The following is a 24,083-nucleotide window of genomic DNA, read 5'->3' as shown; positions in this document are numbered from 1 at the left end:
AGAGGTGTGTTGTCCAACTACCATGCTGGTCCATGAGTTATGCATATAGGTTTTCTTGTGTGTGGCTTTCTCATGATATACATGTATCCCTTTTTTTGTATTTGTGTGAGAATGCCTCTCTCTTTTTAGATTTGTTTGACTTCTTTGTGGTGATCCAAGATGAAAAGCCAAGGGCCTATTATCCTGAAAAGTGTAAAAGAGCAAAACAGAAGATCAGGTACATCAAGCAGTAAAAATTAATTGTCCTCCTGCCAGATCTTCGGATGCCTGCACATTTGGCAGAAAGCAGCCTGAATTAAGTTGCCCTGTGCGGCAGCAAGTAAAACACAGAGTGCAGCAAGTCCCTCCGCGATCTCTCCTGTCCTGAGATAAGGCCCACAACAATCCCAAAGACTCCTGAAGAAAAGCACAAGCCTGGCACCCCAAACCCACCAAAAATCACCAAGGAGGACCAAGATTTGTATCGGGGCTTCCACTGCTGACCTCTTAGGGCAGAAAGTCCACAAGACATGTTGTTAGGGGTGGCAACATGGCATTATTTCATGTTCTGAATCCGCCTCTCCCAAAGCAAGGTAATAAAAAGGCAGAAAATTCAGGCTGCTTGACTTCTGTGTACTTTCCTGTATAAGTGGCTGATCTGCCTACTTCTGCCAGGTTGATCCAAGAAACAGACCTAGTTATCTTTAATGCCAATGGCTTTGTACTAGTTTATCCACCTTCTCACCGTTAGTCCCAACCTTTGCCAAAGGCAGGCAATTCTTTTCTGGTAGGAAGAAGTATTTTATACCTTTAAGCCTCCTGCTACCATTACCCTTCCCTCTCCTTTATCAAGTATTGCTTTCTCCCTCTACATTGCTTTGTTTCATTTTCTTATCTGAAATTTGTTCAACCCTTTTATTCCCTGCAGTACTGAATTGATCTTTCTATATTACTACTTCTCTTTACTGTTGCTAACTGTTTCTTCTTCCTTTGTCATTTCACAAACAGGTTCTTTGTGCAGCTCATTTAAGTAGTCCACCCCCCTCATCTGTCTCACCTACAGCATACAACAAAAGCTCTTCATGGTTAACAAATAGTTTACATTCACTAATCTCCCTACACGTGTCAACTCTATAATAATATTGTCGGACTCTTCAGAAGTTTAATTTGAAGATATTTCTCACAATAAAACTTGTGTCTGACCTCCACAGTTCTAACAACAAGATACACTGCACATCCATGAGACATATTTCATGCTTCACCTCTAATGTTACTGGGCTTGAATTGCAAACCTAATGACAACCTCTTTTAGCCATGAGTGGAGGAATGCCAGTGGGGAAAAACAATCCAATAATGGATCTGTTGGACATTTAGCAAAGAAAGAATATGACAACTACATGTGCCCATTTTCTGCTCAGCATCTACAAATATATGTAATTTAAGTCACTCTCTCCTTATCTTGATAAGTAGAATTCAGAGTGGATTCAATGACTTCTGAAATCTAATCTACAATTACCAGGGTAAACGTGCCAACTTCTACACTCTCAATCTGTCCTGCAATAATGCAAACTCAAATATAGCTGGGGTTTTATCCCAGAACCAGGTCAGAGGTCACACAGTGAAAACAGGCACAGTGTTTACCCCTACATCTGCTTCATTCTCCCTTATAATTAATTCAGTTACTCCGACTGCACCTGCACCTTTTTAGTTGGCATGTGTGTGTGAAATCTTTGCACACATTACAGTACATGTAAAAGTACAATTTATTTTGTATGGTTATGAAGATGCATCTGCTCCTTATTGTCTATCAGCACAGATTTGGCTACTGATCCTAGAGTAAACGTGATGACACTATTGTCATGCTAGGCCACCTGCCAAGAATAAGGCACATAAACGTTGTCATGAACATTGATTTTAAACTGTTACTGAAGTGAAGAAAGGACTTTATAAACAGATCAGTCGTGGCTGGAAAGAAATTTGCATATTAACAGACAGTATTTGGAAGGACAAAGCAGCCATTTCCTGACACATTCAACCCACAATGGACTTTTGATCACCAGACGTTGAAGGTGGGGGAGCTCGCATTCCAGGTTGACTGCTAAGATGGACGACTACGTAAACGGACATGGTCAAACCAGCTAGTCACATGACTAACCTGCTGGACAACCTGAGTTTTTGAATTTGTACAGACAGTTTGGGGCATAAAGCAGAATGCTCCTGGATTGAGAAGATCTCTCCTGGCTGGCTCGCCACAGCCTCTCTTGTCTGTCTGCTCCCATCTCTTTCTCACAAGCCTCTGAATCCACTGAAGACACATGAACCCCAAGAGAGAAAAGTCTCCTCCAATGAACAAGGTTTAAGAAGAATATTGGGCCCCAATAAAAAGCAAGATCTACCTACAATCAAGGACTCTACAGTGAGCTCGAAGACCCATAACAAAAACTCTTCAGATATTGCCTCAAACATTTCTACTTCATTTCTTCTGCTCTTTTCTGTCTCTACTTGCATGTGTGTATCGCATATGCATGCTAGCGTGGGCGCATCATGCATCTGTAGGCGTCAACCAAATTAGAGTTTAAGTTTAATAAATTTCAACTTTTCTTCTTTAAACCTAAGAGCTTGTTTGTGCTGGTTTCTTTGCCTTACAATTGGAAAGTGTGAACAATGATTCACTAAGGGTGAGCTAAAAACACGGGGTGTTTAAAATTAAACCCTGTTATGGTAAGACCAGGTGAAGGCTGAAAGGGACCCCCAGACACCTTTCTCACTTGGTCATAACACTATAAACAAGGTAACAATTCTGGTTGAAGTTTAATTATTTTTGATTGCTCCCTGTAGCTGAACATTAAGCAATAATATCTGTTTTTTCAGTAACTTGAACCAATAAGCCTCTGTGTTGATTAAACGCCAAGGATGCAGAATGTCACATAGCGGAGGGTGAATATACTCTCTGCACAAATATTCAACACCCCTTAAAATCTCTCTCCTCTCCCAGTGCAAAAGAGAAGCAACAAAAAAATCTTTTCCCCAAGTATTTCAGGTTGTTATCTCCCTTCCAAATCCTGATTTAGAAACACTGAAATAAACTGTCATGAATATACGAAAGTGTTAGACAGGGAAAGATTAGCTGGTTCATCTAGGCTTCCACATACCGTTGTGATGCCTTAAGCATCAGGCCTGGAAACTCCCTACCCACTAGTCTCCTGGGAAAAGAGTAAACCCAAGGTCAATTAGCAAAGCAAAATCTGGAAAATTTGTCTCCAACCCCTCTAGGTAATCAAAACTAGTCCAGGAGATAATCTAGTGGAATAACTACTGTGAGGTACCTTATCAATGTCTAGTAGGCTACCCTCATCTGCCAATCTAGTGACTTCGTCAAAAAAATTCAATCAAATTGGTAAAACATGAGCTTCTTTTCCAGAAGCCATGTTGGGTGACCCTGACTCCTTTTCTGTCTAGATGGTCATTGTAGAGCATCTCTTATGATTCCTTTGAGCATTTTTCCAATAGCTGAAATCAAACTAATTGGTCTGTAGTTCCCTGGTACTGCTTTGTCTATTTTTTTTAAATGGGAACTACATGAGCATCCTTCCAGTATGCACAAAAGGCCATAGTTGGAGGAATGCAAAGTTCTTGGAAAGTTGTTGGGTTGGAGGAGGTTACAAAGATAGACAGGGACAAGGCCATAAAGGGGTTTCAACATGAGGATGAGCATTTTAATATTGAGGTGTTGGTAGATGGGGAGTCTGTGTACATAATATAGGGGTGATGGGGGAACAGGATTTTGTATGCATTAGGATAACTAAGACTTAGATGAGGGTTTCAACAGCAGATGGGTTAAGGGGTAGAGATGGGCAATATTATGGAGGTGGAAGTAGATGGTATTTGTGATGGAGAGGATATGGGGTTGGAAGTTCTGGTTTAAATAGGATGCTGATGTTGCAAACCATCTGGTTCAGCCTGTGACAGTGTCTGGGGTGGAGCTGGGTGGTGGTGCAAGGGCTGTTGGAATTGATGACAAAGGAACAGAGTTTGCAGCAGGGGCCGATGACAATGGCTTCTGACTTCACAATATTTAATTGGAGGCAATTGCGGCTTATCCAGGACTGGATAATGGACATGCAGGCTGACCACACAGAAGCAGTGGAGGGTTCAGGACACTGTTGATGAGGTAGAGCTTGTTGTCATCAGCATCTATGTAATACAGATACATCAGTACAGTTCAACTACAACACTGACACCTACCCAACAAAGTGAAAAATTGCCCAGGTATGTCCTGTCCACAAAAGCAGAATGAATCCAATCCTGCCAATTACCAGCCCATCAATCTACTCTTAATCAAAGGCAAAACAATGGAAAGTGTCATTGGCAGTGCGATCAAGCAGCACTCGCTCAGCAATAACCTGCTCACCAATACTCAGTGTGGGTTCTGGCAGGACTACTTGGCTACAGACCTCATTACAGCCTTGGTCCAAACATGACAAAAGAGCTGAATTCCAGAGGTTAGGTGAGAGTGATTATCCTTGACATCAAAGCAGCATTTGACCGAGTGTGGCATCAAGGAGCCCTGGCAAAATTGAAGTCAATGGGAATTGGGGGGGAAGACTCTCCACTGGTTGGTGTCATACCTAGTAAAAAGGAAGATGGTTGTGGTTGTTGGAGACAAATCATCTCAGCCACAGGACATAACTGCACTGTCCAGAGCTCAACCATCTTCAGCTGCTTTATCAATGACCTTCCCTCCAACGTAAGGTCAGAATTGGGGATGTTGGCTGATGATTGTACAGCGTTCAGTTTCATTTGCCACTCCTCAGATACTGAAGCAGTCCGTGCCCGCCTGCAGCAAGACCTGGATTAACATCTAGGCTTGGGCCAATAAACGGCAAGTAACAATTGCACCACACAACTGCTAAACAATGACCATGTTCAACAAGAGAGAATCTAATCATCTCCCCTTGAGTTTTAATGGCATTACCATTGCTGAATCCCCAATCAGTAATATCCTGGGGGTTACCATTGACCAGAAATTTAACTGGACCAGCCATATAAATACTGTGACTACAAGAGCAGGTCAAAGGCTAGGAATCCTCTCGTGATGGTTGTTTGGCAGTACATAACTTGAGTATTGCTGAAAACAGAGACATTTTGTTATCTTGCACTCATCAGGACAATTCGAAAGAATACCAATATAAGGGAAGCAGCAAATTTATACTATATGAGAAGAGAGTCTCTGTTTTCAGCAATTCTCAAATTCTATCGTGAGTAACTCACCTCCTGACTCCCCAATGCCTGTCCGCCATCTAGAAGGCACAAGTCAGGAGTGTGATGGAATACTCTCCATTTGCCTGGATGAGTGCAGCTCCACCTACACTCAAGAAACTTGACACCATCCAAAACAGAGCAACCTGCTTGATTGGCACCCCATCCATCACCTTAAACAGTCACTTACACCACCACGAGCGCACAATGGCAGCAATGTGTATCATCTACAAGATGCACTGCAGCAACTCACCAAGCATGTCCCAAACATGTGAACTCTACCACCTAGATGAACAAGGGCAGCAGGCTCATGGGAACACCACCACCTGCATGTTCCCCTCCAAGTCACACACTATCCTGACTTGGAACTATATTGCTGCTTCTTCACTGTCACTGGGGCAAAGTCCTGGAATAACCTCCTGAACAGCATTGTAGGTGTACCTAAACCACATGGACTGCAACAGTTGTAGAAGACAGCTTGCCAGCAACTTCACAAAGGCAATTAGGGATGGGCAATAAATGCTGGCCTTGCCAGTGAGATCCAGATCCCATGAACAAAATTTTAAAATGTAGTTCTCTTCATGTCTTCGGATGATATCACCCAGGGACAGTATGTAGATGAGAAATAGGAAGGGGCAAGGATAAATCCTGGGGAACTCCTGAGGTAATGGTATGGGGTTGTAAAGAGAAGCCATTACAGGAGACTTTCTGGCTACAACTGGATAGGTAAGAGGGGAGCCAAGTGAGGGCAGTCCCACATAGCTGGAGAACAGAAGAGAGGTGTTGGAGGAGAATAATGTAGTCAGTCACAGAGGGGTCAAGAAAGAGGAGGACTGATAGCGCACCATAGTCACAGTTTTTTTCTATTCATTTGGGAGATCTGGGCGTTGCTGGCTAGGCCAGCATTTATTACCCATTCCTAATTGCCCTTGAGGAGGTGGTGGTGAGCTGCCTTCTTGAACCGCTGCAGTCCTTGGGGTATAGGTACACTAACAGCGCTGTTGGAAAGGGAGTTCCAGGATTTTGACCCAGCGACAGTGAAGGAACGGCGATATAGTTCCGAGTCAGGATGGTGTGTGGCTTGGAGGGGAACTTTCAGATGGTGGTGTTCCCATGCATCTGCTGCCCTTGTCCTTCTAGTTGGTAGAGGTCGCGGGTTTGGAAGGTGCTGCCGAAGGAGTCTTGGTGAGTTGCAGTTACAGGGGATGTTATTGTAACTTTGATTAGGTCATATTTCTTCTGTGGAATGGGCTGAAACCTGAATGGAGAGGTTCAAACATGCAGTTGTGGGAAAGATGGGCAGATTTGGGAGGCAATTGCATGTTCAAGGACTTTGGAGAGGATAGGAATGTTGAAGTTGGGGTTGCAGTTTGCGGCACAGAAGGGTCAAGGATGGCTTCTTACAAGGGGAGGATGGGCATGACAGAATTGAAGTGGGGGGGGGGGTGGTGGGGGGGTAATACCTGAGGAGAGGTAAGTGTTTACAACTTTTCCAAGCCAAGAAGGGAAGTTTGGTGGTCTCCTGTTTTGGGGAACTAGGTTCGCAAGAGTAGGACCCAGTAGGTGGCTTCTTTTTGCTGTTATCTTTAAGATGCTTAATGATTTCTATGAGATTACTAAGTTACACTGAATTATAGATAGCTCTGGATTCACAGATAGCAGGAAATGCATTGAGACAGCCCAAAATTGTTTTGCATTGGACCCAACATATAGCAAACAAAGGAGAGTTTCGTGTAATCAGATTTAAAGATAGAGGTGAAAGCAAGCCTTAACTTGCTGCATCAACAAATCCGCCTTTAGAATAAAATTTATCCCTGAATATCGTGAAAAGAGACTTCAAATGGAAGGTGGTTGTTGATGCATAACCAAGTATAATTATGAACTTTAAAACCAGAAACAGTTGATTATGGAGTGCAGCCGCTTTAAACACAAAAGCATCTGCCCAGAAAGATTTGAAAATGTATACACATTGTGAGACATTTTACAACAATTAGTTTTGATGTCAGAAGAAATATTTTAAATATTTTACACTTCAAAAAGACACAACTATTAATTAACATTCAGAGCTATAATTGTGTAATTTGATGAGACCTGCAAGCAAATTTAAAAGCAGCAATTTTCATGTGAATAGAGTTTGAAAGTATTAAACCAGTTTCCACTATAATTTAACATTCTCCTACACCAAGGGTACTAAATCAAAGAAAGCACAATGAGCAAAATGGTTGCTCACTGGGATAACTGGCGTTTAGATCTAAAGAAAAATGTAACATACTAATTGTTATTTTTGGTTTCCTGCAATACGTATGATCTTGAGGATAAGTAGCACACAGCTGTCATTCAATTTATGGTTTCATCCAAATTTTAATAAAATACAGTACTATAATTTATGGCAATAAATGCAGTAAATTACATCAAGACAAATATTAGAATCAAAGTGATTATTGTTCTGTTCTGACATTCCAGAAGTTGTTAATTTTAGTCCTGCCTGTTGTTTCTGAGCTTTTACACGATTTTTCCTTTTTTCATACATATTTCTAGAAATATGAATATTTCTAGTCATGTTAACATTGTTTTGTAATGTTTAATGTTAATATTCTATCACAGGCCATATTAACCTTGCCTGGACAATACAGTTCCTGTACTGTAGAGTTAATAAGTATTAATGTGAATAATTTACTTTCTATTGTACGTGAATATATTATTTCTTAAAATCAACTCCAACTCAGTAAAATTTAGTAAAGATTTGTTGAATGATATTTGATACTCTCGCACTCTACTTTTGCCCTTTCCTGATGCCTTTTGTTGCTTCATTTGCTTGTTATTTGATAGGCAATCAACTCTGGTCCCTGACCTTTCACTGTGTTGTAATCTTTCTTGTCTTTCTCTATTTAATGGATATTACTATGGCAGTTGCCCTACTGAACTTTCCTCTCTTGCTCCTCTGGAGCAACAAAATCAGTCTGTGCACCATGCTTCCCACTTTTCCTCCTCCTTTCATCAGTTGATTGATCAGGGACAAATGGTTCCCACCCACTTTTGGGCACGAACCGAGTGGGCACGGTCAGAAGAGGACGGCCTAAGGACCATGTGAAATTGGTCCTGGTGCCACGTTTTAACATTGCAGGCGAGCTGCCTATAGTGTTGCAGCGTTTTGAAACTGCAATTGCATTGTGCTTTGTGTACACTTGGAGCTGCTGTAGAACACACATGCTGGCAAAGGGAAAGTGAAAGTAAAACAGACTAAAGAAGAAGCCTTTATGTTCAGCAGCCTGTCTCACATATCCTATACTAAACTCAGCTAAACCTCATTCCAGTCCCATGTTAGCCATGTTGAGGTGTTCCATTTCAAGCCTCCTGCCTCAACAGCAGCAGCCTTTGGGTAAGTGCTTGGGGGACAGGAGGGGGACAGCAAACAGGAGGGATGTAATCGCAGGATAGCAACAGACCTCGGGAGTGCAGTGGATCACCCTTGCTCCTCATTGCTCCACATTAAGCTTAATTTTTTTTTTAACTTACCTTTTTGGTGGAGGCCACTTTCTCGGATGTAGGTCCCAGAAATTGGCCTTTGTTGCACACATTTTACATCCATAAAACAGGAGCACATTCTGCCCCACCATACGGATTCCTAATCCAGCTCATTCTTTCCCAGGAGCTCAAAACTATGGAACTTCTTACCTGCCTCGCTCTTCCCTTCATTCGACAACCTATGTAGTTTTAAACCCCAGCTGGAGTAAAGGGGAATATCCTCAAATAGTTTCACTCACTACACCCATCTCCAAGCTCAGACAACAATTCGTCAATGCTCCACCCTGCCTAGGTCATTCTTTTCCCACCACAAGATCCCTGACCTTGATTCTGGACTCCTTCATGTTATCACCTATCTTTTTCCTATTTCCCATTTGCCATCAGGTCTTTTTGTATCAACATTTTTATGTAACCAGGGGCTGAATTTTAAGGGTCTGTTGGAGAGGGTACCGGACGCAGGGCTGGCGGGGGCATAAAATAGGGACCAGAAGTCCGAAGCCTTGACATCCCTTCTGCATTTTACTGCCGGCAGCTGACATGGAGGGCAGACTTCACACATCCAATTAGTGTATTTAAGAGCCCAATACACAACAATTTTATTCACTGGGTTCAATTTAACTAATGGCTCACTGGAACCACGGGGCTTCAGGGCCTCGCCTGATTAAAGGAGGTGGGAGCTCAGTGCTGGCTTCACTGGGAAGCTGTCAGGTGAGGCAGCATCGCTTGGCATGGAGGATGGAGAAGGAAGGGCATCAGGAACCATGATCAGGAGTGGGAACAAAGGTGCCAGCACTGCGGGGAGCCATACCAGGGTGCCATCGGGGTGGTGCCACCTCATTAGAGGTGACAAGTGAGGGAAAAAAGGGAGGCCATTTACCGTGAAGGCCTTGCACTCAGAGAAAGGCAACCTGTTCTGCACCTCATTTACCCTGGCTTCGAGGCCCCCATTGAGGAGGAGGTGCAGCATAGAGGGAGGAAGGGGCACCACCGCAGCCTGGGGGTCCACAGGAGGGCCAGCCTCAGGAACGGGACACTGGAGAAGGACGGAGAGGAGCACACCAACAGCCTCCTGCACACAGAAGAAGCTACCATCCAGTCCGAGTATACCAGCCAAGGCTCAACTATCTGCCTTGTTGATGTGGTGTCTCCAAAGACTCTGCCTTGCCAGGGAGGCTGTCACTGATCTGTGTGACATGATGCAGGATGAGCTAAGCTCCATGAGAATTGGTGGGGACCCAATGCCAGTGGTACTGAGAGGGCTATAGGATTTGAGGCCATCGCTGGATTCCCCCAGGTGCAGGGTGTCATCGACTTCATGCGTGTGGCCATCAAAGTTCCCACTGACCAGTAAGCAGGAAGGGCTTCCACTCGCTCAATGTGCAACTGGTCAGTGAACACCACAAACGGATCCTACAGGTGTGTGCATGCTTCCCGGGAAGCAGCCATGACACCTGCATACTTTGGCAGTCCCAGGTGCCAGAACTTTTTCGTTCCTTGTGCACCTCCAGGGATGGATCCTTGGAGACAAGGGCTACCCACTGAGAACATGGCCACTGACGTCTGTGAGGAACCCATGCAGAGGAGAAATACAACACCTGCCATACGCCAACCTGAGCAATCATCATGTCTCCTTTCACTTCCCCACTCTCAGACACTCTGCCCTCCCAATTCCCTACCCCAACCCTTCAGTACTTCTCGACCTTCTTGCTCTCTTGTTGCTGTTCCAGGCTTGACTCCCTATTAGATAATCCTTCCCTCTGTGCCTCTCTCTCAGCATCCTCCAAAGGGCTGATCAAGGCACCCAGCGCAGCTTGTAATGTGCAGAAATCCCAATTACTCCGTCTTACTTTCTTGTTGACCTTCCCCTCCCAGTGTGCTGGGGGCTAATCTTACCAATTTCCTTCCTGTCAAACTTACCCTTCCCACTGCTGACTTTGTGGACTCTGTCTTTACCACCTTTCCACACACCTCCTTCCAGAATGTCCATTCACTTGTGAACGAGGCCCTTGCCATCCATGAACCTATTGTGGATGGTTGCATCGACATCATGGCCTTAACAGAAACCTGGCTGAGGAGTGATGACACCTTTCCCCTTAATGAATCCTCCCCACCAGGCTACATCTTCCACTACTTGACCTGTCAAGACCGTCACAGTGGTGGTGTGGCGTTTATCATTAAATCACACCTTGGCCTGACCCCCTACTCCTCTGGCACTTTCTCCTCCTTTGAGCATCTCACCTTATTCCATCTTTCTTACTCTCATTCAAAATGCTCTTTCTTTACCACCCTCCCAAGTACGATTAAAAATTTTCTCACCGAGCCATCTTCACTGCTTTCTCCCCTCAGCCTCTGCACTGAATGACTCTCAACCTCAGTGAATTTCAATCTCCAATTCAACTCATCATGCTCTGTCTCCTCTGAGTTCACAGCCCTCTGATCCTCCATAAATTTCTCCCTCCAGGTAAACTGCTCAAACCGTATTCACGACCCCCCCCCCCCCACCCCTTGACCTTGCTATCTCACATGGTTTTTCTAGTCTCATTGTATCAATTACAGATAAGGCTATCTCTGATCACTTCCTTGTATCACTTTCCACCCACATTCCCCATCCAAGTCCCATCCCTACATCCTTCTGTATCCATCCCTGGAAAAAGCCAATTCACTTACAGTGGCACTTTCAAAATCTTAACTATCTAGCCTTTGGCCCTCCATTCATCACAACATTTCTGCAGATACTGATTTGCTTAACTGCACCCCCACCTCCACCTTTGATGCTCCAGTCCCCAATAAAACCATTACTGTGGGTATACCTGCACCTCGTTGTCTGCAGTGGTTCAAGAAGGTGGCTCACCATCACTTTCTCAAAGACAATTAGGGATGGGAAATAAATGCTGACCTTGCCTACGAAACTCACATCCCAAGAATGAAAAAAAACCTAGGGCATTTCTCCAGTTCAACCCTCATTTCCGCTCCCTTAAGTCCAAGGGATTCAGACTTGAAAGAATATGGTGGACAACTGGTTTAGCTATCCACTGGCAGATCTGGCTGGACTGCGTAAAACACTATCAGGTCCTGCTGTAGTCTACTAAACCTGCTCAGTATTTCAGGATCATCGTGGAATGCAAAGATAACCCCCGGCTTCTTTTGTTTACTTCAAACTGTCATCTTAAACCCCTCGATCCTGTCTTCTCTACCCTCGCCTGCAACAATAAGTGGGAGGATCTCATGGACTTATTTAGCACTAAGATAGATAACATTAATCAGCTAACTCTGGCACGACCCTCACTTCCACTAGCCAACAGGGTCAAACTACCTTTATAATTCGTCACTGCCCTAGCCCAGAACTCACAGCTTTCTCTAGTTTGGCTCCTATCTCCCCTCATGGCTTCTCTGAGCTCACCTTCTCCATGAGACCCACTTACAGCTCCCTCAACCTTATTCCCCACCCACCCTCCCCTCCTGGTCTCCATGTCACCGATGTTAACAGTTCTCTCTGTTCAGGTGTTGTCTCTCTCACCTTTAAATCTGCCATCATCACCCCCTCCTCAAAAAAACAATCCTGAACTTTGTAAACTACCACCGCATCTCCAACCTCCCTTTCCTCTCCAAAGTTCTTGAACATGTTGTCACCTCCCAAATCCTTTCCCATCTTTCCCGGAACTCCATGTTTGAATCCCTCCTTTCAGGTTTCTTCCCCTGCCACAGTATGGAAACGGCTCTTATTAAAGTCACAAATCACTTCCCATGTGAGTGTGTCAAAGGTAAACTTTCCATCCTCATCCTTCTTGACTTGTCTGCCTTTAGCATGGTTGACCACACCATCCTCCTCCAACATCTTTCTACCATCGTCCAGCTGGGTGGGTCTGTTCTCACCTGGTTCCATTCTTAGCTATCTAATTGTAGCCAGAGTATCACTTGCAATAGCTTCTCTCCCCGCACCCACACGGTTACCTATGGTAATCTATCCTTGGTCCCCTCCTGTTTCTCATCTACATGCTGCCCTTCGCCGACACCATCCAAAAACACGGCATTAGTTTCATTATGTATGCTGAAAACACCCAGTTCTACCTCACTAACACCTCTCTCAACTCCTCCACTGTCTTCAAATTATCAGACTGCTTATCCGACATCCAGTACTGGATGAGCAGAAATTTCCTCCAATTAAATATTAGGAAGACTGAAGCCATCATTTTTGGTCCTTGCTCCAAACTCCATTCCCCCCCCAGCTGCTGACACCGTCCCTCTCCTTTTCCACAGTCTGAGATTAAACCAGTCTGTTCACAGCCTTGGTGTCATTTTGACCCCAAGCTGAGCTTCCGACGACATATCCACATCATCACTAAGACCACCTATTTTCACCCCATATCGTCGCTCGCCTTCACCCCTGTTTCAACTCATCTGTTGCTAAAAACCTCATTCATGCCTTCATTACCTCTAGACTTGACTATTCCAATGCACTCCTGGCTGATCTTCTACATTCTACCCTTCATAAACTTGAGATCATCCAAACCTCTGCTGCCCATGTCTTAACTCACATCAAGTCTCGTTCACCTATCACCCCTGTGCTCGCTGACTTGCATTTACTCCCGGTCAAGCAATATCTTGATTTCTTGTCCTTGTTTTCAAATCCCTCCATGGCCTTGCCCCTATCACTGTAATTTCCTCCAGCCTCACAACCCTCCAAGTTGCCTGGGCCCTTAGCTTTGGAATTCCCACCCCATTCCTCTCTGCCTTTCTACCTTTAAGGTACTCCTTAAAACCTAGACCTCTTTAACCAAGCTTTTGGTCATCTGACCTAATATCTCCTTATGTGGCTAGGTGTCATATTTTGTTTTATAACACTTTTGTGAAGTGCCGTGTGACATTTTATTACATTAAAGACACTACAAAAATATAAGTCGTTGCTGTTGTTAAGATCACCTAATAACTACTTCTTGATTCACCGTGTCTTCTTTCTACTCTTGCAATCTTAGTGATGTCCTGCACTCTGAAGCTTGTTGCTTTCCTTGATTTCTCAACAAAAAGATTTACATTTCTTCTAGGTTGCCTGTTGTTCCCCAATCAAGATGCTGGTTTCAAGCCAGTAGCAAAAATACTATTGAGCTGGTTACTAGGTGATGAATCGAGCATGGGTCACTTCTGGATTTCTTCCCTCCTCTAGCCTCTATTCTGTGACTTCATCTGGGCATGTGGCTGATATCAGGAACCTCTATTTGGAAATCACAGGTTCAAATGTGCAATCTTTTTGTCCAGTCATGGCGCAGTCTGTTGAATTGCCAACAGCCTGTGCCAGCAAGGCATATTTCATATAGCACACCAGAAAGAAATTTGTACAATGCAATTTTTATGCCACTCATTTAATATTTAAAACTACAACACCCTCATGTAAGACAGAAACAAATATTTACCTTTCTAAATAGCACAGGTGTATCACACAAACTCAAAGTAAATCATAAATAGGATCGTCAGTGATTCATCACAATATATCATTTCTATTTGCACGAGTAAGGCTGATTGGATAACAGATCAGTGCAACCACAAAGATTAGCTCACGCGGAGGCCCTGCATATTCTGTTCAACACACGCAATATTCTTTCCCAGATTGTAAACACTGACAATTATTAGGAAGTAAAAATGAAGAAACCCATCACAGAAAATGCGCAACAAGTCAGCCAGCACTTGAAAGAGGAAAATAGGTTAAAGGTTTCACGTGGGAATTATTATTAGAACTCTCAAGCTTTCTGTCTTCCAGTTTCCAGCATTCATGGTTTCTCCTCTGGAGATCATTCCAACCATCTGAAACTTGTCAACGTAATGTGAAAATAACAGAAAATACAGCTACAGCTCCCAGCAGACACAGGTGTGGTAAGTGGAAGACAAGGCATGATAAGTGTCACATTTAGCTTCACAAGTGAGGTCTTTCAGTTGAATAAGTCATAATTTGTATTGTCACAAATCATCACATGTTATTCACATTTAATATTCAGGTGACATTTAAGTCACATAATAAACAGCATGTTTGGTCTTAGCATCATTTTATTTAACATTTTTTTCAACAAGTACATTTGTTTACGATTACAGCTCTGTAAAATTGGCTCAAGCTTTTGGGTGGATTCTTTTTTACAACCCCAACTAAACGTGTTTCATTTTTTCACCCGAGCTTAGATAGAACGTTACTGGAATGGGTTACCATGAATTTGAGAGTGGGAAATTTCAATGGATTACAGCTGTGGCACGCACCTTAGTGAAATTAAATCAATATGTCCACTTAGTACGTTTCACTGAAGGAAAATACCGATTTTTGAAAATCAAGATAGCAAAAATCATACAGAGAGAAATTTTTAGCTGCAAGCATTTAATATTTTCAGAGGGAGCAATGGGACAAGTAAAAAAAAAACAAAAGATGTGCCTAGAGGAGGCATGCATGAAAGGATAAAGGATAGCTGCCATCTGAAAGTAAGGAAACGGAAATGAGAGAAAAATAAGCGAGTGAGAAAACAAACCAGCAAAGAAAAAGGAAACAAAATCAGGGTGGAGGTTACAACCTGATAAAAGGTCATCAACTTGAAACGTTGGGCTGGATTTTACCCTAGGCGGACGGGAATTCACCACCGACTTTTGCGTCGGTGGCGAACCCGCTTCCACCTAGCTTGGGGATCTGTCCCGTATTTTACGGGTCCCCAGGCTTTAATTGTCCCGAGGCGGGCCTTCCATCCACTTGAGGGAGGAAGTCCCGCCTCAGTGAGCTGCCGGCCAATCAGCGAGCCATCTGTTCTTAGTCCCAGCAGCGCCACCGGGAGCGATGACCACTGCTGGGACTGCAGCCCAGCCGAAACCATGGACCTTAGAGAGTGGGTACGTAGGGGCATGCCTCACCAGGGAGATCGGTCATGCCCTGGTGAGGCTAGGGTGGTGTTTGGGGGGAGGGGCGTCTTGGGTCCTGGGGGTGGGTTGGAAGGCAGGGGCAGCCCTCAATCAGACACCCTGTGCCCAACTGCCATGGCCCCCTCCCCACAGGGCATGAAAGGCCGGCAGCTTTCGCTGGGTGGCCTTTCACGCCCCCTGCACGCCCGCTTGCCATGGGTAAAATACCTATGGAGGCGGGCGAGGACCCTTAAGTGGCCGTTAAGTGGCCGCTTAAGGGCCTTGATTGGCCTCGGGCGGGCGGGCCATTTCCTCCCCCCGCCCAATTGCCGTAAAGTTCACCGGAGGTAGGAGCGGATCAGGTAGGCCTCCTGGAGCCTCCCGCTCAATTTTACGCCGCCCCCACGCCATCATCCGACCCTCTGGGGTGGCGTAAAATTCAGCCCGTTAACTCTGTTTCTCTCTTCACAAATGCTGCCAGACCTGCTGAATATCTCCAGAATTTTCTGTTTTTATTTTAGACTTCCAGCATCCGCAATATTTTGGTTTTGTAACATTTTCGGGGTTTAACTGGGAAAGTTACACAATTATTATGAACAGCACATAATAAAAATACATTGGTAGCATTTTCTAATAATCACCATTCATATTTTACCTTGGGGCAGGTAAGAAAGTAAAATAATTATAATCTTCAAGTTTCTTTGGTTGATGCTCTTCTCACCAATTCGATCCCTGTTCTTGCATGCTTTCTTAGGTTGAACAAGACTGTTCGCAACCTCAGAGTCCAATTCGACCCTGACCGAGGATTATGACCCTATATCCTTGCCATCACAAAGACTGCTGTCTTCTACTTCTACAATATGGCAGTTTCTCCCCATGTCTCAGCCCATTGCTGCTGCAATTGTCACCCATGCCTTTGTCACCTGCGGACTCGTCAATTCTAATGATCTCCTAATCAGCCTCCCATCCTCCACCCACTCTCTGTGGGAAGAATAGTCCTAACACATTTCCTAGCTCAGGCAATTTACATAAAATAGTTCGGTACCTGCGCCAATATGGATGCATCTTGGGCAACAGTTGTGGGATAGCAAAACATAGCACTTAAAATTCTCTCACTGACTTACCCCATCTCTCTCTTTTGATTTTGGTCCTTCACTTTCTCTCTGCCTCTCTCCCTCTGTCCATCTGTGTCTTCATCACAACACAAAACACTTCAACTTGGAACCCTAACTCTCTGCCTCCCTCCACAGATGCTGCCTGACCTGCTGAGTTTTGCCAGCATTTTCTGTTTTTACATAGACATTCGTATGATCACAACAGGCTTTATTACAACATTACCCAGGTGAGACATCTGAAGAATGTGTTCTGGCGGAGGATTGTTGAAGATAATTCCTACACAGGGCTTTGGAGGCTGGCATGTCAGAGGCAGACAGCAGATCTATGCTTCCCTGGGACAGTCACATCAGAACTGCAAAAATAAGGTGCTCAGGATGGTGAATGGGACAGCCTGGATAATAGGAAGTGAGGGTAGAGTTGAGCAAGCCAGAACAGGAAGTGAGCCACAGGTTGGGAAACAAATGATAGGGTGAAGAAGAGGAATGGGGCAGAGTTTGATGCTGAGCAGCAAGGCCATCAAGAAAGGAAGGGTTAGGTCAGGTGATTTGGGAGACAAAAAAAGAGATGAACAGTGTCACCCAAGGTCAGGAGACCTGCAATGCAAAGTAAAGTAAGTCAGACTAAAAGCCTGCTCGGATCTGCAAATTAAGCCCGACACGAGCCTGACAGAACCACATCCGACCTGAGCCGGACTCGGCCCGAGTCCTTTCATTTTTTCCCGCGCCTGACCTGACTTGACCTCCGGAATATAATCAACTTTATTGAAGAGGTTGTGCTCTACCTTGGATGGAATCGCTCACTTCAGACTAGTGCGGAGTCCAAATGCACGTTTCCTGCCTTGACGTCCTGGCTGTCACTGTGTCCGACCCGGCCCGACTCGACCCGACCTGAGCCCGAATGTCAGACCCGGAAGAGCGACCCGACCTGAACCCGACACATGTCGTCGGGCCTAGTCGGGTTCAGGTCAGGTAGCCATGCTCTAACCCAGACACTGCAGCCCACTATTCAGACATGAGAAAATGTCACATAAATATGACAAAATCATGACACTGGTATTAAGTAATCCTACCAGCAGGAAGTGCATGCATATACAAGACTTTTAGTGTAATGGCTGGTCTCCCATATTCCACCATCCTTCAGCTTGAAGTCATCCAAAACTCTGCTGCCCATCTCTTAACTCGCACTCAATCCCATTCCCCTATCACCCCTGTGCTCACTGACCTACATTGGCCAATTGGTCAAGCAACGGCTTGATTTTAAAATTGTCATCCTTGTTTTCAAATCTCTCCATGGCCTCGCTCCTCACCCCCCACCCTATCATTGTAATCTCCTCCAGCCCCACAACCCTCAGAGATGTCTGCGCTCCTCTAATTCTGGTCTCTTGTGAATCCCTGATTTTAGTCACTCCACCATTGGTGGTCGTACCTTCAGTTGCCTAGGCCCCAAGCTCTGGAATACCCACCCTACACCTCTCCATCTCTCCACTTCGCTTTCCTCCTTTAAGACACTCCTTAAAATCTATCTCTTTGACCAAGCCTTGGATCATCTGACCTAATATCTCCTTATGTGGCTCGATGTCATACTTGGTTTATTTATGCTCCTGTGAAACACCTTGGGACGTTTTATTACGTTAAAAGTGCTATATAAATATAAGTTGTTGTTGTTGATGCTGTAATAATGTGACCTTCAGGTGAAACAAGGGTAGAAGTTGAGAGATAATTGGACCAGTGTTCATAGATGTAATGCACTCCGTATTTCAAAGTCATACATTTTGTCTTATTTTCATATAATACTTTGGTTTGATATGATTATTTACAATTAAGTAGCAAAATGTACAATAATTTGGGAAATTGAGTAAAAGAATTGGCTGGAACATATGAGTTTCTCTGTAGTACATGTGGAGTAGCTGGGAGACCCAAAGCTGAGGCTTCCCTAGCAGACTGTGCAATGATGCTGTGATATGTTTACATGAACAGTTTTCATTATAAATATGCAAGAAGAAATTTATAATGGGAAAATCTGACAAATAAAATTGTGACAAAAACATGATGGCAGCAAGAAGGGTTCCATAGGCAGGAAGTGTGTGCAGGTATATGTTATTCAGTTTATTACGGGTACAATGATCAATCCATAAAGGCACAGAAAAAGGGATCCTCGCACTTTGAGAACAAAAACTAAAGTGTGCATATCAATTCATGTACTAACAAATTCAGCTAATAAAGACTTCAAACCCTCACATAGGGCGGATTTTACATTTTAAACATAGCCTTGAATATTATTATTGCATGGCACATGTAGGGAGCCTGCACAAAGATCCAGTTCTTATAGGTTAAGTGAGATAAATTAGCATACTGGAGACACACTGTTCTCAGCAAGGAGCCTGGTGCACCATTGACTGGCAGCTGCAACAGCCGTCAGAACTGGATCCATTCAGTAATTACCAGTTCGGAAATGTCTTTGCCTTGATTGTGACAGACAGAAACCAACTGTGCTTTGATAGTGAAGAGGAATGGGCAAGGCGGGCTGCAGAAAGTAAAACCTATGTACAACCAGCTGCAGCCTGCAGGTCACACTTCCATGTTAGCAAAATGATGTTATTCAATATTTGCCAAACATTGAAGTGATTCATCACCACACATAAATGGATCTAAAATTTCTGTAATGGCCTGTGCAAGATTAACAGTAGGTATTGAGTTCCCATGCACTGACCCAATGGGAAACAAAACAGCGTGAGCCCAGTTGGAAAGACACACACAGCGGTGGCTACTTTCAAATGTCAGCTGCCCACACCAGTATGAGAAAAGAAACTGCAATCACGGAAGTTGGTGAACTTAGAAATCTCATAGCATCAGTTCATACCATAAAGTATGCTGGTGACGTATACTGGATGCAGGTCAGTGTGCCTCTGCCAAAGAGGATGGTTGACAATAAATATTTTGCTCTGGAATTACTCAGTAGTTTGGCCCCTTTGAGTGTTGTGTTCTGTAGGGGAAAAGAACAAAAGTTTCGGGTGTACTATATAGACAATGCATTGCAATTTTATATTGCCTTGCCACAAAAGCATGCTATTATACAATGATTTACACATAAATAATAAAGGAAAGCTACTTATTTGTATTGTATTAATGCTCTGTACTTTAGCTTCTCTAATATGTCAACATATTCTATAAAGCAGCTTAAATAAGGCTAATCCATTTTTGAAAAGTAGAAGTGTTTTAATCAACTAGGTTTACATCATGTAAACCTTCTATTATTGTATTAGGTAACATCAAATTTACAAGTGCCACCTTGCAAACAAAACATTTTCCTCACTGCGTTTTTTTGATCTTTTATGACTTTAGATCCAAATATTACTGCCACTCTTACGCCTTAAAGCGAAGCATTTATTGGCTAGCATCCTTTAGAAAGTGCAAGTGGATAATCACAGTATTCTTAAGTCAAACATGAATTAACTGCCATTGCTTAGACAATGAGATCAGAATTCACAACTAAATGACAGCCTCCTTTTGCATCCCTCCTTCTCAGGCTCAGAATTAAGTCAACCCTCTTTGGCAGACTTAGTAACCCAATACCTGCTCCTGGCAAGCCCACAGCATTCCAGGACGATGTCAATGATTGACCAGTCAGTCTGGCTCATTAATGCAACATGGAGTGCTAAACCTGTCACTGGTGTTCAGGACTCTTCCCACTTGGCTCCAGACAACACTGCGAGTTGTTAGCTCAATGGGTGGGATTGTCCTTGCTGGACAAACAGCAGGGAGCAGCTTCTTGCAGCCTCAGATCAGTGTTAACCCTTCTGGATGAACTATGTGGCCATTACAGCTGAGACCTCCAGTGCTAACTTTGATCCAGTTTTCCTCCAATTTTTCTAACTAGTAAGGCCATTTTATCCCTTCTAATAAAAAAAATCATGTACCAAATTAAAATTAAAGCAGGCATCCTATAAACATTACTAAATCAAACCTTTCTGCAACCAAAAAAGTACAAATTATTGAATCTTGAGAGTACAGTGGCAGTGCTGCAAGACACTGAAGGAATGTTAATAGTAAATTAACTGAAAACCCTTGATAATGGAGACATCAGTCATAGAGTCATACAGTCATTACAGCACAGGAGGAGGCCATTCGGGCCTTTGAGTCCATGCCAGCTGCCTGTACAGCAATCCAATCAGCCCCATTCCCCTGCTCTAAGCCTGGAGCCCTGCAAGTTTATCACCCTTAAATGCACATCCATGGTGAAAGTAAATAGAAAAGGCTTTGTTTGGCAGAAATGCTGAGCGAATATTTCTAATAATAATAAAAGCAAGTAATGTAACTGGTTGATGAAGTAAGGGAAATTGTTGGCATGCAAATAAATATGAATAAATAAAATTGATTGGCTTTGAAACAATGGATGAAATATGAGTGCCAATTCCCTAATTCTAGGGCAAATGGCCCAGAGATTGTTGTGTGTGACAGCACATTCCTGGAACAGGGAGCTAGATTCAGCAGGCAAGTTAATTTTAATAATTTATCTGTGCTCCCTTGCATATGGAGTATAATGAATATGAAAGGGTTTGGGGGGCACTGTTTCGGAGCATACACTCCTTAAAGGGCTTCTGCACAAAGTTCTAGGGTAGCATGTTAATCTCTTCCATGTTTACTGTTCATCCATGCAAAGCCTTCAAATGATCATACAGCTCTTTTAGCACATGTCATGTCTCAGCAGGCACACAGTCAAGATGTAACCATCAATTGAAAGCCTGTCACACTCACATCTTCTGAGGACTTCAGGGTGGTCACAGTGATGTCTGCACTTTTATAATTCCCCAATGTGGTTATATTAGACATGCATAACATGGTATTCAGTTGTAAAGGAATTAAAAGTGCTGGTCATGCTGATTAAAGCATCAGTTTCTTTTTTGATCCATATTGCAGTGCTAGCATGGAATGAGCCAAGGGTATAATAATTGAGAGCAGTAGTGATCTTGCCAACCACTGGTTGTGCTGTCCTTAAGTTACAGGTGACAAAGTTTTGTCCTATTGAACTGTAGCAAACTAAGTAGTGATCAAGGGTGATTTGCAGATAGCTCAAGAGTTTGCTGATTTCTCTGGCATCCCTTCTTTCATCTTGTACCACCTCAAACATGCAGTATTCTATTTGAGATTATTTAAAACAGGTTGTCCAACCTTTTCACGTGGAGGGGGGGGGGGGGGGCCACATTACAATTTTCGTCTTACATTGGGGGCCGATGAGACAACCGCAGAAAGAGGAAGGCATTAAGATTTATCATTCTATTAATCAAAACAACAACAAAGGTGCATTTTTGTGAAGAAGATTTAAATGAGGATTAATTTATTGACTTACTTTCTGGTCACTATGTTGGACGCTGATTTTTTGCTTGCACAAGTAGTCAATGTTTGCCTGCACACTTCTTGTAGTAATGCAGAGTATTCTGGATAGATGTCATTCTGTCAGGAATGATCTTGATCACTTTCTCCCTCTCTCTCGGTTCCCCGCTCTCTCTCTCTGTCCCCCTTTATCTCTCTCTGTCCCCTTTATCTCTTTGCCCCCTCTCCCTCTCTTCCCTCTCTCTCTGTCACCCCCTCTCTCTCTCAGCTCCTCTCTCTTTCTCTCTGACCCCCCTCACTCTCTGTCCTCCCCTCTCTCTCTGTCCCCTTTCTCTCTCTCTCTGCCTTCCCGCTCACTCTCTCTGTCCCATCTCTCTGATTCCCCCTCGCTCTCCCTTTATGACCGACCCCCTTTCTCTCTCTCCCTCTGTTCCCCTTTCTCTCTCTCTCTCTGTCCCTCTCTCACTGTCCCTCTCTCTCTGTCCCTCTATCTCTCTCTGTCCCCTTTTCTCTCTCTGCCCCATCTGTCTATTCTCTTTTCTCTCTCTCTGCCCCCTCACTTTCTCTCAGCCCCCTCTCTCTGCTCCATCTTTCTGTTTCCCTCTCTCTCTCTCTCTGCTTCCCCCCTCTCTCTCAGCCCATTCTCTCTGCCCCCTCTCTCTGTTCGCCTTTCTCTCTTTCTCTCTCTGCCTCCCCTCTGTCCCACCCTCTCTGTCCCCCCTCTCTCTGCCCCCTCTCTCTCAGCCCATCCTCTCTGCCCCCCCACTCCCCTTTCTCTCTTTCTTTCTTTCTCCCTCCCCCTCTGCCCCCCTCTCTGCCCCCCTCTCTGTCCCCCCTCTCTCTGTCCCCTCTCTCTCTGCCTCCTCTCTGATCCCCTCTCTCTGACCACTCTCTCTCTGACCCCCCTCTCTCTGACCCCCCTCTCTCTGACCCCACTCTCTGCCCCCTCTCTATCCCCCCTCTCTGTCCCCCCTCTCTGTCCCCCCTCTCTGTCCCACCATCTGTCCCTCCCTCTCTGTCCCTCCCTCTCTGTCCCCCCATCTCTATCCCCCCTTTCTGTCCCCCTGACTCTGTCCTCCCCTTTCTGCCTCCCCCTCTCTGTACTCCCTCTCTCTGTGCCCCCTCTCTCTGTTCCCCCCCCCGCTCTCTGTCCCCCCGTCCCTCCCTCTCTGTCCCCCCCCCCCTTCCTCACCCCCCCTCTCTGCTGCCCCTTCTCCCTGTCCCTCCCACTTTCTGTTCCCCCATCTCTCTGTCCCTTCTCACCCTGTCCCCCCCTCTCTTCCCCTCTCTCCCTCCTTTCTCTGTCACCCCCCTCTCTCTGTCACCCTCCTCTTTGTCCCCATTCCCCTCTGTCCCCATCCCCCTCTCTCTGTCACCCCCCTCTCTGTCCGTCCCCCTCTCTCTGCACCCCCCTCTCTGTCCCCCCTCCCTCTCTCTGTTCCCCCTCCATTTCCCCCCCCCCCCCCCTCTCTCTCTGACAGTTGCAGAGAGCGGGAACACTCAGCAGATGGTTGCTCAGTTTTTTAAAATCTCAAATCAGTTTCACAGCTGACAGATCCTGACATGGAGAATAGCAGTTTCTGAACTTTGGATAGATTCAGGGTTTTCGGGCGGCCATTTAAAAAATCACGAATCTGTCTGAAGTTCAGAAACTGTTATTCCCCATGTCAGGATCTGTCAGCTGTGAAACTCAGCATGATTTTTTTTTAAAGTCAATCTGCAAGAAAACAATGGGAAAATTTTCCTCTGCAGTCACTGACCCCTGATGAATTTGAACAGCCTGGATACAGTTTACTCCCACGAGCCGGATGGAAACTTTTGGCAGCCCGTATTTTGGACAACCGTGCTTTCAAATAAACATGTAGGGTGAATAAAATAGCTACAAATTGTATTTTTTTTAAATTGCATGTTATTAAAAATATCAGAAATCTGGAAATAAATGTTTAATAAAGAATGCTGCAATAAATAGGGACTTAACAATAAAATGGCAAAGACTATTTAAGAACTTTT

The sequence above is a fragment of the Heterodontus francisci genome, chromosome 6 (genome assembly GCF_036365525.1).
Source record: "Heterodontus francisci isolate sHetFra1 chromosome 6, sHetFra1.hap1, whole genome shotgun sequence".
Taxonomy (NCBI): Eukaryota; Metazoa; Chordata; class Chondrichthyes; order Heterodontiformes; family Heterodontidae; genus Heterodontus; species Heterodontus francisci.
This window is presented reverse-complemented; position numbering follows the sequence as displayed.